The sequence below is a fragment of the Pelobates fuscus genome, chromosome 2 (assembly GCF_036172605.1).
Source record: "Pelobates fuscus isolate aPelFus1 chromosome 2, aPelFus1.pri, whole genome shotgun sequence".
In the NCBI taxonomy this organism is placed as follows: domain Eukaryota; kingdom Metazoa; phylum Chordata; class Amphibia; order Anura; family Pelobatidae; genus Pelobates; species Pelobates fuscus.
Genome location: NC_086318.1, coordinates 333,378,426 through 333,395,104, shown reverse-complemented (window position 1 = coordinate 333,395,104; position 16,679 = coordinate 333,378,426).

The window sequence follows — 16,679 nt, the reverse complement described above, 5'->3', positions numbered from 1 at the left end:
TTCACTACTGGATGTGCAGGCTTGACCTGTGGCCTGAGCTATCCCAATTTGCGATAGAACTTCTGGCCTGCCCCGCTTCAAGTGTCCTGTCAGAAAGGACCTTCAGTGCAGCAGGAGGTCTTGTCACTGAGAAGAGAAGTCTCCTAGGTCAAAAAAGTCTAGATTACCTCACCTTTATTAAGATGAATGAGGGATGGATCCCGAAGGGACTGACAGTGGGCGATACATTCGACTAAAAAAGGCCTGATGAGATGAGCTGCCTTGGGCTAAAAATGGTCCACACGCTGCTGTATTTTAGCTCTGAATGCCGGTTGACTTGCGTGACTTATCCGCCACCAACTAGGGTTCAAGCCGCAATGTTTTAGGGCACTTTCTGCCTGGGAAACAAACATAAATTTTTCTGGCCGGTGCTACAGCAGCGGCTGCAACAATACCTAATTTTTCAAGCATGTGTACATGCCTAATTTTTCGAGCCTCTGGTGCTGCACTGTGGCTTCAAAAACCAAACCAAAAAAAAGGCACATAACAGGGATTAAACTGATAGGAATAGTACTACTTAACACACCACTCCTATCTGGTGGCACATTAGATTGCGCGCGTAGTGCCCCAAATTTGAAGTAGGAGGACCGACCAAGCATCTTTTTCCATCTTACGGTTCCTAAAATCTATGCCATATACACGTCCCCTGATAGGCTACCAGCTCGGTAATCTCTTGGGCGCCAGCTCGTTATTTTCTTTTTCACTTCACTAGGGACACTTTACTGCACTATGGGCACTTAGACCCACTCTTTGTCTTGCACAGTGTTATTCCTAGCCAGCATCTGTGATGGGAAATCAGGCAGTCATCTAAACGTTTAGATTGAGCTTTAGCTTAGAACACCCTTGAAGGTGTTTAAGGAGATTAGGGCTAGTTTAGAGGATTCTTCTTAGACCTCTCTGAGTCTTTATAGCCCTTCTACCTATCCAGCATTTCTGGAAACTAGCTAAGAGTGTGTCTGTGATACATTTAACTTTATATCACCTTATTGACACTTTTTATGACAGCATCACTCTCCATACTCTCTGCCTATACCCATCTATTTAGAGGGAATTTCCTTGCCCCTGGCAATATTATATAATAGGTAATAGTATTACCATTATTACACAATTAGCCACTATAGGGGAATGAGTATAGTATCCCTTTGTTATTTATAAATGATACAATAAAGACTTTTGTCCATTACTCAATTTACTTTAACAAAGGGTACTAACCACGGTATTAGGAAGCATTACTCTGCTTTCCCTTTCTCCCTCTATTATACACCAATGCTCACTAGGATTTGTAGGTATCACTTTATTATAGTTGTCTAACCTTTTTCTATGCCAGTTTTAGATCTCCTTCTTGGGAGATTTTTTCTTTTTTCAGTTTTTTAGCATACCTGGGTACAAGCCCTCGATGGGGCTGGCACCACCACCTGACCACATTTCCTCGTTTCTTCCACTCATACCACTTTTTCCATCTTTGAAGGGGTTTGGCGAAACAAGGAAATAGTCCTCTACTCGTAACAGGGATTAAACTGATAAGAATAGTACTACTTAACACACCTTATAATAACGCAGAGAGAGGCAACGCAGAGAGAGGAGTCTGAAGAAGAGGAGTCAGAGGAGGAAGGTGGCTTTGAGGAGGTGGAAGACCAAACACAGCAGGCGTCCCAGGGGGCTTGTTGTCACCTTTCGGGGACCCTTGGTGTTGTACGTGGCTGGGTGGAGGAAGAGACCTTCAATGACATCAGTGAGGACAAGGAACGGGACATGGCTAGCTTGGTATCCAACCTTGTGCAAATGGGGAGTTTGCGGTTGTGCACATGGACTGTTTGCGGTTGTTTGCGGTGCGGGGAGTTTGGTCTGTCACTGTGAAGCGGGCGTAACCCTTACACTACCTGATCGATACAACATCAAACAGTAGGTTCCCCCCCTCATTATTTTTATAGCCCCCACCCACCGCTCACGGGTGGGGGCGGGCGGGAGGACATTAGGTCCCCCCATTGTGATTTATGGCCCCCACCCACCTTGCAGGGGTGGGGGCCAGGGGGAGGACAGTAGCCCCCCCCCTTATCCTTATTTACTGAATATTCCCCTGTATAACAATGTTTGGCATTTAGTGAATATTCCCTATTATGCTCTGTGTCAGTGTGTATCAGGGTCTCTGAGGACAGGTGTCAATCCATATCTGCCAAGTGACCCTATGTAGGAGGAATAGTCCCTATTCTGCTCTGTGTCAGTGTGTATCAGGGTCCCTGAGGATAGGTGTCAATCCATATCTGCCAAGTGACCCTATGTAGGGGGAACAGTCCCTATTCTGCTCTGTGTCAGTGTGTATCAGGGTCTCTGAAGACAGGTGTCAATACATATCTGCCAAGTGACCCTATGTAGGGGGAACAATGCCTATTCTGCTCTGTGTCAGTGTGTACCAGGGTCCCTGAGGACAGGTGTCAATCCATATCTGCCAAGTGACCCTATGTAGGGGGAACAGTCCCTATTCTGCTCTGTGTCGGTGTGTATCAGGGTCTCTGAGGACAGGTGTCAATACATATCTGCCAAGTGACCCTATGTAGGGGGAACAGTCCCTATTCTGCTCTGTGTCAGTGTGTATCTGGGTCCCTGAGGACAGGTGTCAATCCATATCTGCCAAGTGACCTTATGTAGGGGGAACAGTCCCTATTCTGCTCTGTGTCAGTGTGTATCAGGGTCTCTGAGGACAGGTGTCAATCCATATGTCAAGGTGTCAATATGTCATATGTCAGGTGTCAATCCATATCCATTGTGATTTAGGAATGTTAGGTGATTTATGCCCTTTATGGATTAAAACCAGACTCTGCATCAACTGTGTAATTTTCCATGGGAGTTTTGCCATGGATCCCCCTCCGGCATGCCACAGTCCAGGTGTTAGTTCCCTTTAAACAACTTTTCCATCACTATTGTGGCCAGAAAGAGTCCCTGTGGGTTTTAAAATTCGCCTGCCCATTTTATGTTTGCGACATCACTAGTGGAGATACACTGTTCTAGTGTAGGGGGATCTATAATCATTTCAAGTATATTTGTAGCAGGGGGGTTTAATCTGGCGAAAGGTGTTTGTATATTATGCAAGTCATTGCAAGTCATCAAAATAGTAAATAAAAATACTGTATTTCCTCGAATCTAATGCGCTCCTCTATTTTTGCAGCCTGGAAGCAGGAATATGTTTTTGCTGGTGAATGTAATCCGCATTTATACAAGATACAACTATACAACATAGTGCTCCAATGAAAATGTATATTGCCATATACCATAGTAACATTGGTGGTATTTCAATTTTAGTGTTACATGTTACGTCTATGCTTTCTTAAACCCTCTTTCAGGAACGAGTTTTGCCTGTGTGAATTCGCCAGAATGAAATTTGCCTGTGTGATCAGTTTGCATTTGTCTGTTTGAATTCACCAGTTTTAATTCGCCAGAAAATTTAGTCACACTATAACTGATTGTTTTAAAAGAAGAAAAACTACCACAACAAGAGGACATAGTCTTAAATTAGAGAGGCAAAGGTTTAAAAATAATATCAGGAAGTATTCCTGTACTGAGAGGGTAGTGGATGCATGGAATAGCCTTCCAGCTGAATTGGTAGAGGTTAACACAATAAAGGAGTTTAAGCATGCATGGGATATGCATAAGGCTATCCTAACTATGAGCTAAGGCTAGGGACTAATGAAAGTATTTAGAAAATTGGGCAGACTAGATGGGCCGAATGGTTCTTATCTGCCGTCACATTCTATGTTTCTATAACATTTCTTTATCATATGATAGTTAAACAGAATTTGTTATAATTTCACTTTATAGGATGAAAAATAATGACATTTTACAGAATGTGTGTTAATATTTTTGATAAAATTAAATTTACTATTGTAAAAATATGTTAAACTGTTTCATTCTATAGTTAAGTGTTTATGTATGCATACACACCCATGGCAACATTTTCTGAAACCGTTTTTGCAATTCACTATCACGTTCCTATCATGTTGTATGTGACTGATATCAGAAGGCCAGTTAGGCATGATAAAGACTAAAAAAGCAATCTGAAACCTCAAGAGTGCAGTGTTTAAATACTATCCCTGGAGAGCATGCACGTGTGGCACCAGACACTCTTGATGGAAACACGCCATACAAGTCATCAGGCAAGCAAGAGGGAGCAAACTCACAACAGTGAATTGTGTATTATGAGAATGCCATCAAGGGGATCATATCATAATTAACCACTAAACCATAGGACTGCAGAACCCATTGATTACATTATTTTCCTCTAATACACTCTTCATCATTATGTATATATTATTTTTAAAATTACGTTTAGGATTAGGGCCAAACTTAGGGTTAAGGATTTTATAGTCTTGGTTGAGTTGCACTCCAACACAGAAGCTTCAAATAAAAGCCTTAGTTCAGCCCCATCAGTATATTGCTGAGAATACAGAATTACACAGGTGCTGTCCTGGGATTAGAGGTCCTATACTGCATTGTATCTGTCAAAAGGTACATTTTAGAGAATAATGCATGTATAATTTCACCATGAAGTACAGAATAATAATGGCCAAAAAAAAAGAAATAATGGGCAGATCATGTCATATATTACGAGAGTGTGTATGTTAGATACACAGACATATCACTCATATATATATATATATATATATATATATATATACACAGCTCTTGAAAAAATTAAGAGAGCACTGCAAACGTATCAGGTTCTCTGATTTTACTACTTATAGGTATGTGTTGGCGTCAAATTACCATTTCTGTTTTGTTATATTACAGCAGCACTGTCACTGGCCATGTTAGGTTCTTGATCTTGTGGTCCTCCATCCACACCTTGATTGACCTCTTTGTGGCATGGAGCATTGCCCCGCTGAAAAATGCCATACTCAGAGTTAGTGGAAATTGCCAAAGGAGAAGTTTTCTTCCAAGATAACCTTGATTCATGTGTCCTCCACAAATTTGAATCTGCTTGATTCTAGCATTGCTAAAGCACCCCCCGATTTTCCACCAAAGTTCACAGTGGGTGCAAGACACTGTAGCTTGTAGACCTTTCCAGGACTCTGTCTAACCATTAGATGACCAGGTGTTGGGCAAAGTTGGAAATTGGACTCATCAGAGAAGATGACTTTACTCCAATCCTCTAGGGTCCAATCCTTATGGTCTTTTTCAAACTTTATTCGAAAATATAATTATAAGAAAAGCTCAACTGAAAGTGGGTGAGAAGTAATGTGGTATAAGTACTGGGTGCTCTTTAAGGAAAAAATCAGTTTCCACACGGTATATATATATATATATATATATATATATATATATATATATATACATACATATATACATACACAATAGATATAATAATGATCCCAAGGCACACCAAAGTTTGCACATAAAAAATGTTTATTCAGGCATTGAAGAAATACATCAAGTAACTTTGACAGAAAAAAAAGTGCATAAAATATTGCATTCCCAATCAATAATACCAATACCACAATAGTAATCTTGTGGAACCCCTACTAGTCCAGGATTCAGGGATTACCCAGTTGTAGACATGTGCAATTCGTTTCGGTCCGAATTAAAATTCGGCCGAATCTCAGGTAATTCGGACATTCGGGTGCTTCCAAATGTCCGAATAGTTGAATTGCTGAAGTGCCGAATTGCCGAAGTCCCGAAATAACCGAATTTCCGAAGTGTAGTAGTGCCGAATTGCTGAAGTGCCAAAGTTGCCGAAGTTCCGAGGTGTCAAAGTGCCGAAGTTCCGAAGCACAGTATTGCCTAAGTACGAATACACTTACCCAGTGAAAGAAGAAGAATGTTACACTGTATACAATTTTAAATAAAAAGTATTCAAACATAGACAGGATTCAACTGTAAGCATTTGCAACACTTACAACAATTTATTTTTACTTAGTATTAGTAAATTTGGCTGAAAGACCAATTTAGGTCTTTCAGCCTTTTGGTAGATAACTCCCTAATACCGTGGGAATTAGGGAGTTATCTACCAAGCGGCTGCAACAAAAGTCCCAAAATGCCGGAGTTCCAAAGTTGCCGAAGTTTGAAGTTGCCGAAGTTCTGAAGTGCTGAAGTGCTGAAGTTGCCGAAGTTCCGAAGTGTCTAAGATCCGAAGTGCCGAAGTTGCCGAAGTGGCGAAGTTCCGAAGTGCCGAAGTTCCGAAGTGTTCAAGTGCCGAAGTGCCGAAGTGTCGAAGTGCCGAATTGCCAAAGTCCCGTATTGATGAAATCCCGAATTTCCGAATGCCGAACCGAGCCGAATATTTTCCCCATGCACATGCCTACCCAGTTGTATCTAAGGTGTTTCTAGAAAAAAAGAAAAAAGAAAACACCTTGGGCACAACAGAGTGATCCCTAAATCCTGGACTGGTAGGGGTTTGATGAGGACTGGTTTGGGAACCACTGCTCTAGGGGAACCCAGTGAAGAGTCATTTTCACCCTCTGCTGGTCTGTAACTTTGTTTTCCTCAATGTATGCTGCTTGACCTTGTTCATATTTCTTTGGAATTTCAAGGATTGAAGTAAGCTGATGCACACTGTATCCCCCTGCATGTTAAGTCAGTCTTGAGCCTTTCTCTTCCCACCCCCCACCAAAAAAAGAAAACATTTATTTTCAACTCTCTTCTATGGTCAATAGTTATTTTTTTTCCGATTTAAAGATTTTTATTTAATTTATTTCAAAACAATGGGGAGGTACAGACAAGAAGATGGGGGAAGGGGTGGTAAGAAATAACCTTCAAAATTGCCCCAAACCAACTTGTCACAGCACAAGACCCAAAAATCTACCTCTAGAGCTAAAAAGCTCAATTTTTAGACCAGAAATCGTCCTCCATGTCCGAGGCCTTGCGGGCTGTTCTGCAAGATGGCGCCGAAGACTCGGACGCTAGCAATCAAATGGATGATTTCAAAACTCCTGAAAGCCTAACTAAAGATTACTTTGAGCAAGCCATGGAAGCTATGTGTGCAAAGCTTATACACACATGGCAGTCCACAGCAGACCAACTAAGTAAAAAGATCCTGGACTTAAACACCAGAACATTCGACATGGAGAAATGTTTTTTTGAATTTGCCTCCGCGCACAACGACATGGTGGATAATGTGCAAGCCCTGGAGCACAAACTAGCATGGCTGACTCTGAGGACAGAGTGCAGAGAAATAGCCTGCACCTGTGGGGAGTCCCCGAGTCTGTTCTACCATGCGACCTCCAGGTCTACGGTAGGGGCCTCATGCTTATGCCCAGGAGTCCCTGCAGACAAGCTGCTTGTGGACAGGGTCCATAGAGTCCCTAAACCTCGATACCTTCCGATCTCAACGCCACGCAACATTCTCCTCATGGCGCATTACTTTCACATCAAAGAGATCATCCTCCGATTCAGCCGGAGCAAGCCTGACCCACATGAAGAATATCCCACGGTACGAATCATAGTGAACCTGTCAGTGGCAACTCTAGAAGAGAAGAATTCAAACCCATCATCGCAGAGCTGAGAAACCAAGGGATTTGCTAAAGATGGGGATACCCCACAAAGCTATTACTACGGTGGAACGAAACTCATCAATACCCTGTAGGAAGGTGTGAAGCTATTTAAAGAATGGGGCCTACGCACCAAAGGACGTGCAGGACCCTCCACCCCACCCTGCCAGCCGTCGCCTGCCTGCCACAGAATCGGCACATGAACTGCACCACACCGCAGCAACAAATTTAAGCCAGAAGTACACCTCTGTTACACTGATGTACTATGCTGACTGCATTTTGTTTATAGTTAATCAGTTACATTTTAGTTTTATTGTAAAGTTTATCATGTTAAGTTGATCTCAATACACTAGATCTTAATACACTAGACGACACACATAGTGAACTAGCACATGTCTGATAACTGTGTGACAATCCCTGGTTGCCACTGCCCAGATCTTGCCCTTAAACGGCTAAAACTCGTAATGCTTAGTATGCTTATAGTGTTGATTCCTAGATGCCTGAGAAACTGTGATAGTTCATAGCCCTCACCCTCCCCCTGTGGGGCCCACCTGCTCCCATGGCTCAACAGGGCATAACAATCCTAATGTACCCCACTGGGGCAAGTGCAAACAGGCAAAGGGTAGATTTAGCCTTGACGGGGCACCACCAAGGCCGAGATAGGGATGCAACATGGTGTACCTCTATAACTGAGTGCATCACCCAGCTCAAAGCAATCCAGGCCATGACTGGCACCCATGTAAACACTGCATTGCTCCTGGAGATGACACCTCTCACGATCTGTAAACTTAAGCTAATAGGGATACTGTTTCCAGGCTACAGAGAGTGTGTAAACCTGCCATACAGATTTTCTATCCTCATGATACCGGAATACTCCGTGTCACTGTTAAAATAATTTTACCAGGCATCCCCAAATATGACACACGATAACCACACTGATAGCCTATACGTAGCAGTGTGTACAGGGAAGCTTTAGTCTGCCCAAACATTATAAGGGTCACAAATATTACTTAAAAGATGTAAATGGTAATGATTATGACTTAAGCACCACCTGCTTTCTATGTCTCCAATATACCATGTACAAACAAATGATGGTTCTGTAACCACCATAGCAACCAAACTGGAGCCCACAGGCAACTTAGTAGGAAGTTTCGACTCCCAACTCCCCATGGTACAACCAGGGCCAGATTAAGAGCCCATTGAGCCTGGTGCTGACAATTATGATGGGCCTAATTACAGAAACTTATCGACAGAAAGCACTAAAACAGTCATACCTCCCAAGCACCATGTATCTGGTGGAGGTGGTGCTGGAGGGAAACTCAGAAATCACATACCCTATGCCAATCTCTCACTTTCATCGTTTAAGTAAATCCATACCCCTAACAGCAGTGTCCGGGGAAGCAGAATGTCAGTGGGCAGGGTAAAAGGGTGGGCCACTGACTCGAGTCAACCAGAACTGCCCAAAGGGGCGAACATGCCCAAAAAGGGGGTGTGTCTGCACAGAGAATTAGAAGGTCAGTCTGGCATGAATGTATGTCAGGCCGCCTGCCAATCATGTAGGCTGGCCAACAATGGGCATACTCTGCAGACAGCATAGTCAATATCATGTAAAAAATAAATGGGGAAAAATTCCTTATTTACAAAAAAATACCACAACTCCAAAAAAGGGGTAAACAAAAAAAATTGCTTACTTAACTTAACTTTTGCTTGTCAAACTTGTTTCCTGCAACACCCGCCTCGGTGCTGGACTGGTCCCAAACATGGCAAATATTCCATACACTCCAGTCCACAATTTTGCTTCCCTACATTCCTCCTAAGTTTCCATACTTAAGAAAGAGCATATGAAGAGTAGTAAAAAGAAAAATATATTTTTTTTATAAATCAATGGGCCTATTCCATAGACATGGGCCTGGGGCTGCAGCTCCATCAGCCCCTATATTAATCCGGCCCTGGGTAGGACTCTTCGTACCCTGACCACTCGAGCTCGACTTGTAAATACTTCATTTCGTATTTGCCCTCACACCTTTCCTTAGGTTTCTCTCCCAACTACCTTCCACTCTAACACACAACCCAACTCAGCTAGCCACAAAAAAAGGGAAAAGTTTGCTACTACCAACTATAAAAAGTGTATAAATAAAGTATCGTTTTCTTAAAACACCCTCAACTTTCCAACCATTTGTCAGGATTACTAGTTGATCCAGTACATAGAATTGTGTCACACAGATAACTAATAGGTAATGTATTACCGGGCCTTAGAATGGCCGGACTTAACGTACCAAAGAGTAGTCAGGATACTTGCCGAGGTCAGGGGATACAGAAAGAGACACAACGATAAGGGAAAGCCAGAAGTCAGGGATACCAGAATACAGGGAAGTCAAAATCAAAGCCAAAGTAAAAAAACAGAAGAAACTTGAATCAGGAACGCGCTCTCGGACAACCACTAGGGAAACCACGACAGAACTGGGCCTAAATACCCCTCCTCTGGATCTGATAGGCTGTAATCGGCCTTTGACCCCAAAGGCAGTTATCAGGTTTCCATTTGCATAATTGCTGCTCAGCACAAACCCTCATGTGGATTTGATTGCTGCTCAGCACAAACCCTCATGCGGATTTGATTTCTGCTCGGCATAACTTTTCCTGTCAGGACAGTAATGTTGCTCGGCACAACTTTTCCTGTCAGAACAGTAAATGTCATTAATCACGTTTTTATATGTGGATCAATACGTGACACCATTAGGCTATACTCACATAACACAAGGGGGCTAAACATCCCTCATAAAAGGCGTATGTTATTTGAAACGCTGCATGTGTACAAGAAACACATTTTGCTACTAACAGGGTACCCAAATTTGGTCTCAAAATTACCCTACCCAATACCACGCGACCCATTACTCAAAATCCAGAGGGGTCTTCATTTTCCTACATAACTCTCTATTAGTTGAAATTCCCCCTTTTCCTTTTTGTACCATGAAAACAATAAAAATTGTCAAATTGGAAAAAAAATAATATTAAGATATTAATATCCTCTTGTGCGCTGGTAGGTCCCCAGGCAGGCCTAGGAGAATGTAGGTTAGCGAGTTGAATGGTACCATACAGGTGGCCACGTCGAGCACCAATTGGTGGACTGATTTCCAGTATCGGGTAAGTACTGGACACTGCCACCAGATGTGTAACATAGTGCCATCTGGCTGGGAAAATCTAATGTAGCCGCGCTGGGACCCTGTACCAGCTATACAATATCTTTTTATGTTGTTCAATAAGAGTCAAGGATTTTAGCAGCTTTTTAGGGTTAGTGATCAGTGCCTCCCATTGTTTATGCGTATTGTTGAGCTCCTGTCTCCACTCAACAAATCCCGTTTGATCGTCTGTGATAATATGGGGGGGAAATGGGCGAAAGCTGGTTGGTTATAATCTTAGTTATAAATGTTATCATCAGTATTGAGTAAGGAGATAGGACAGAAATTCTTACAGGTATTAGGGGGCTTCTCCAGCTTGGGTAAATTGTAGCAAGAAGCATCTCATCATCTTGTAGCGGCGGCATGGAGCCCTTTTCTGTAGCCACATGGTACACTTTAAGGAGGTGAAGGGCAAGTATTTTAGCAAATTTCTTATAATAAGAATTAGGCAGGCTGTCGGCCACTGGTGATTTGCCAGGTGGTAGTTTCTGGATGACCTCTATGGTTTCGGGTAGGGTAATGGGTCTAAGTATGGTGTTAATTTGGCATTGGGTAAGTTGGGGAGGTTACATTTCTCAAGATATTTCAGGATGGATGAGGCGTTGTCATATTGGGATCTGTTCATAAATTGTATAGTCTCGAATAGTATTTTGCGAATTGTGTGCTGATCTCCCGGGGGTCGACCAGTTTGGTACCCTTATCCTCATTAAGGTGGGTAATTTTTTTAAGCTACATTTCTGTTTCTGAGCCTAGCTGCTAGGAGACTAGAGGCTTATGATAGGAGTTACCCCGGAGCCGATGTAAGAAAAAATAGGTTTTCTCAGAATTTAGTTCTGTTAATTTGTCATGTAATCATTTGAGTTGTGCAGCTAAATCTGGGGAGTGTTTTAGTTTGTTTTGTGTAGATATTTGGGCTACTAGGGTATTTTGATGCTGCCACGTTAGGAATGGAGAGCGTCTAATAAAAAAGCCCCGGATAACCACTTTATGTGCGTACCTAATCGTAGTGCTAGGTGTTATGCCATAAGTATTTTCTGTAAAGAAATTTCAGAGTGCTTCACCAATCTAGTTCGCAAAAGGTGCATCCGACTTTGCCAAGTCCCCGTCTATGATTAGGCCTCCCTGTCTATATTCCTACATTTTTTGAAGCAGTGAGCATAGCAAGGTATGTTGGTCTGTGTTCGGAAAGTAGGTAGAAACCAATCTGTATTGTATACTGTTAAACGTACCCGCAAGTATGATAAATCTCCCTCTAGGGTCTGTAAATGTCCTCTGCGGGAGAAAGGCTACATCCTTCTGGATGAGAATGGATACCCCTTTCATTTTGTTATTAGAAAGAGCGTGGTATTGTGTTGAATATTTTTTAGCGAAAATAGTGGGAGCCTTGTCACCTTTAAATACGTCTCTTGAAGATATGCAATATTAACACACTGTGTCTTAAGATCTTGATATAGCAGGCTCTGTTTACCAGGGGAATTAAGCCCCTCCACATTGAAAGACACTATCTTCATGTTGGGGGGCAGAATTAGGGGCTAATTTGGGCAAGGTCATCCATTTTCCCAGGTATGGCCCTGGTTGAGACCATATAGTACTTCTGATGTGGCATTACCACCAGAGAGTGTTGGAGTCAGACTGGATAATACTTATTGAGAAAAAAGTTATTGACAAAGAGTATGGCAGAGCATGGAGATTGCAGTGTCTCATATCAGGGAGGTGACCAGTGTTAAGGGTGGAAAAGAGAGGTGGGGTAAACTAATAGGGGTAGAGTTGGTGAGGGGTGAACAGCCATGGGGTAAAGACCTCAATACAGCTCTAGAAGCCAGAGCCTAGGTGCACTGACAAACATTTGGTCGCAACTATGTGGGGGTCGTGGCCATGAGGTACTCCGAACAAGAGAGTTCCTCAATAGTAAGAACCTGTCTGAGCTATTGTATACCAGTCAACTGTAACATTAAGTTATACCAAAGGTTAAGGTTATTAATGTGTACGTTAACCCCAAAACTTAAAAAACTTGAAAACTTGAAAAAGAATATATGGTTCGTGCCTTTAGTGGCAAAGTTTAGCTGAGTAGCTAATTTAGTATAATCTAACATCCAAGGAGCCTTAAACCATAGAGACCCAATGGGCCACCCCTGTACTCACGGTACCCATGATGGCCCAAAGATGCAGCAATATGGTCACTTAAGAGTCCATTCAGGGGTTAGTCTTGGGACCTTGCTCGGCCTCGTGGGCTGTGTCTCAGGTACAGGTATGTCCTATTCACTGAGTTTTTTGAGGCCTCCTTCTAATGTGGCGATCGGGTACAGGACATCTTGATGGAAGATCAGTAGCTTGGCTGGATATCCCCATCTGTAGTTCATATCCGTGGAGCGCAGTGCAGTGGTAACAGGTGAGAGTTCTTTCCGGAATTGGAGAGTAACTGCTGATAGATCTGCGAAGATCTTGATCTGGGTGTAGGGCTCAGGTGGCTCCATGTTTCTGCAGGACCTTTTTTTTTCTCCTTAGCATGGAAAAAGTGCACCCTGGCTATAACATCTCTCGGTGTTGAAGTCGGCAGATGCTTGGGCCTTCAAAGCCTATGCGCTCTGTCTATCAGGAGCTGGTCAGAGTGGATGGCTGGCATGATCGCTTGGAACAGGTAATGCTCTAGATCCGCGTTAGAGACCGACTTCGGAATGCCACTAAAGCGGAAGTTATTTCTGTGAAACCGGTCTTCGATGTCTGCCAGTTTAATCTTCTGTGCTTCCAGGATGGCATCTAGTTTCTGCATTTTGTCTGCCAAGCAATTATGTGCGCCTGCATAGTCGTCCATCTTCTTCTCGATATGTTAGGTGCGCCGGCCAATGTCCTTGAATTCTTTCTGTAGTTCCGTAGTCAAGGTATGTATTTGGCTCTTGAAGCTGGACTGTATAGATGCCGTGAATTCGGACATCATTGCCCGCATTGCTGTTGCAGTCAGAGGCTACTCAACGGGCTGGGAGCTCGGGGAGCGCGGAGGGGAGAGGGAGCTTTCACTGAAGCGTGGTTCGCCACCTTCTTGGCTAGGCATGCGGCTTTCCCGGGACATTAGCTCGCGCCAGAACAAATTAAGCCGGATCTGCTTTTGCAGCCTTGGTCTTGTGTCTCTGTGACATTATGGAGGTATGTGCTCATTATTATGTTGATTTCTGCTCAACGATTTCAGCTCTTAGGGTCTCAAGTCTCAGGAGCTTTACAGATATGCTCCCATGCAGCTCAAGCTCAAGGCCATGCCCCCCGATAGTTATTTTTTATTCCAATTACTCGTGAGGTACTACTAGCACTGTTTTTGCTATCCAGCTGGTCCTATTGCAAAATTATAGTGCTGACTACTGCAGCTTTTCTAATACTTTTATTTAATAAATAAAATTAGTTCAGGTGATCACCTAATCAGTAGCTGAATAGGCATATAGAAGAACATCTCAAAATGAATATATTCATATATTTGGTATTTATTTTTACATATATGTACAGTGGGACCTTGGTTTACAAACGCCTCGGGTAACATAATTCTCGGTTTACAAATGAAAATCCATTGAAAATAATGCCTCGGTTTACAATTTTTTTTCGCAATACAAAGCAAGTTTCCCCAGGATGCATTGCACCTGGGAGGTTTATAGCGCTGCCCCCTGCATGCTGGAGCCTGTGGGTAGCACGTGGCACCGAGTGTGGAGGTGTTGGAGCCATTTTGGAAATTGTTTGCAGTTGTTTTGGAACTTGGTGCATTTCTCAAGCTGTGGAAAGGTGGGGAGCTGAGCTTTGTCATTTGCATGCCTTTTATTGTGTGTTCTGCATTGTGTGTTGGTTTCCATGCCAGCTCATTTTGACTTTTTTCTGACCTCCAGAACGGATTAATTGGTTATGAATGCATTCCTATGGGAAACCACGTTTCGGTTTACAAATTCTTCGCAATAAGAAAAGTCCCGGAGAACGCAATAAATTCATATACCAAAGTCCCACTCTATTACCGTTTATAGAATATGTTAACATGTCAACCTCTGTCTACTTGCATATGTATATTCATATGTTTGTGGTGTAACACATACATGTATATTTAATGTGAGATAAACATCGGTAAATCTCTTTGTGGAATTTTGGCTGCATGTATGCACAAAATTAGTTTATAAAACTGTAAACCAGACATGGTATAACTGCTATCAACTTATTGAGCAGTTTCACTCATCACTTAGGCTTGAGAACTAGACCACATATCCCATAAACACCAACTGAACTGAGTGAATGAACTAAATGAACTTTCACTTCTAAGTAACAGTTCCACTTAAAGACTAATTTATTAGTTCGCTGATTTTCTGACATGCATAAGAAATGATAATACTGTTACATGAAAGATAATTATAAAGAATACGGATATAATTTTCAATGTAAATTTATATTACTTAGTTAACGTGTTATATTGAATAATCTGTACAATTAATTAAGCAGAAATTAGAGATGAGTATAATTACCACTATATGTGTAGTGTTTTTTATTGTAAGTTCTAATGAGCTGATCTCAACATGCCATCTGCTCCCATAAGTTTTAATCTTCAATAAAGCTTTATTTTTCTACTGTGCTGAGCTGTGAAACATAATATACATATGTGATGTCAATAAGAAAACGTGCATGCAATGTCTCTCTTGTGCAATCTTTTGCCTGTCTTATAATGTAGTATGTGCATAAAACCATAGATTTTGATCAACGTATCCTCCATCTAATCTGCCCAATTCCTAAAAGATGTTTTTTTTTTGTTTTTTTGGTAATGTTTCTTATTCAGAACAGCAGTGTACAAACTTATCCTAACCTTTCTTAAATTATTCCACTAACTAAATTAAGCATTGAACCTGATGAGACAGGCAGGGCTAGCTAGATCAAGGGGCATGTGTGAGAGTGGGGGTGTGTAGGAGAGAGTAATTAGGTGGGGCTTGGTGCGGTTAGGGATTGGTACTTAGCAGGGTGGGGTAATATAAATAGGGGCCATTTTCCTTACCCCCTCCTCAGCAATTTTATAATCGGCTATTAATTGTTCCCGTCCCTCCCTTTATTTATTTCTCCTATTACTATGTTCACTGTTCTGTGTTGTTTTAACTTGCCTGTTATCACAGCAGGCTGGTGGTTGTCCTTGACAATCTTTGGTTGGACTGGGGAGTCCAATGGGAATGAAAAAAATTAAGGTATGGGTTTTACGAATGTGCCCACTGAGCCAAAGGTCGGCTAGAGGTTAGCATGGTGTTGGTTGAGGACCAGGTTTTGTGGCCAGTGTTGGTTGGGACGAGGGGGGAGAGCAAGCATCCAGGAGAGTTCCGATGTTACGTATAATTGGTTGGCAAGGATGGGTATGTTTCTGCAGTAATATTGTGTGGCGGACCGCCTGGTACCCCGACTGGGTACCTCCACCAAATATGCTCCCTAGCTATCGCCGGGACACCATCAGGACTTCGGCCCTTAGCCGCCGCAGCTTGGGTGGGGTCTCGCTGTTGCTTCCCACCCTGGAACAGGGTCCTGCATCCAGCTTCTAATAATCAAAGCTCTCCTGCAGAGAGTATAGCTGTGTAGTGATTATAGATGCCAAGTGATAAGAGCAAGCTGAGTGATCATAGCCTTCCCCCCTTACAGACATTAGCCGAGACTTAATGCTGAGAGTGAACTGGTTTAATGGGGCATGGTACAGGCAATTTATTCACAGACCCCCAGTAGGGGGTCTCCATACAATTCAATACAGACTCCTCCCCGGAGTTTCTGTGTCTGGAAATAATTGAGTGTACTCTGCTTAAACTAATTATAACCCAAGCACAGAGGTACAATGCACAAAATACTAAACACCCCAAAACACACACAATATTACAAGGGACCCCCACATGTCCTATATCCCTGGATAGCCTGGATCTGAGCACCCAACATATCCAAAAAGCACTCATATCCCATGAACACAGCCGAATCACCACCGGAGTAAAGTTTTGATGGACCACAC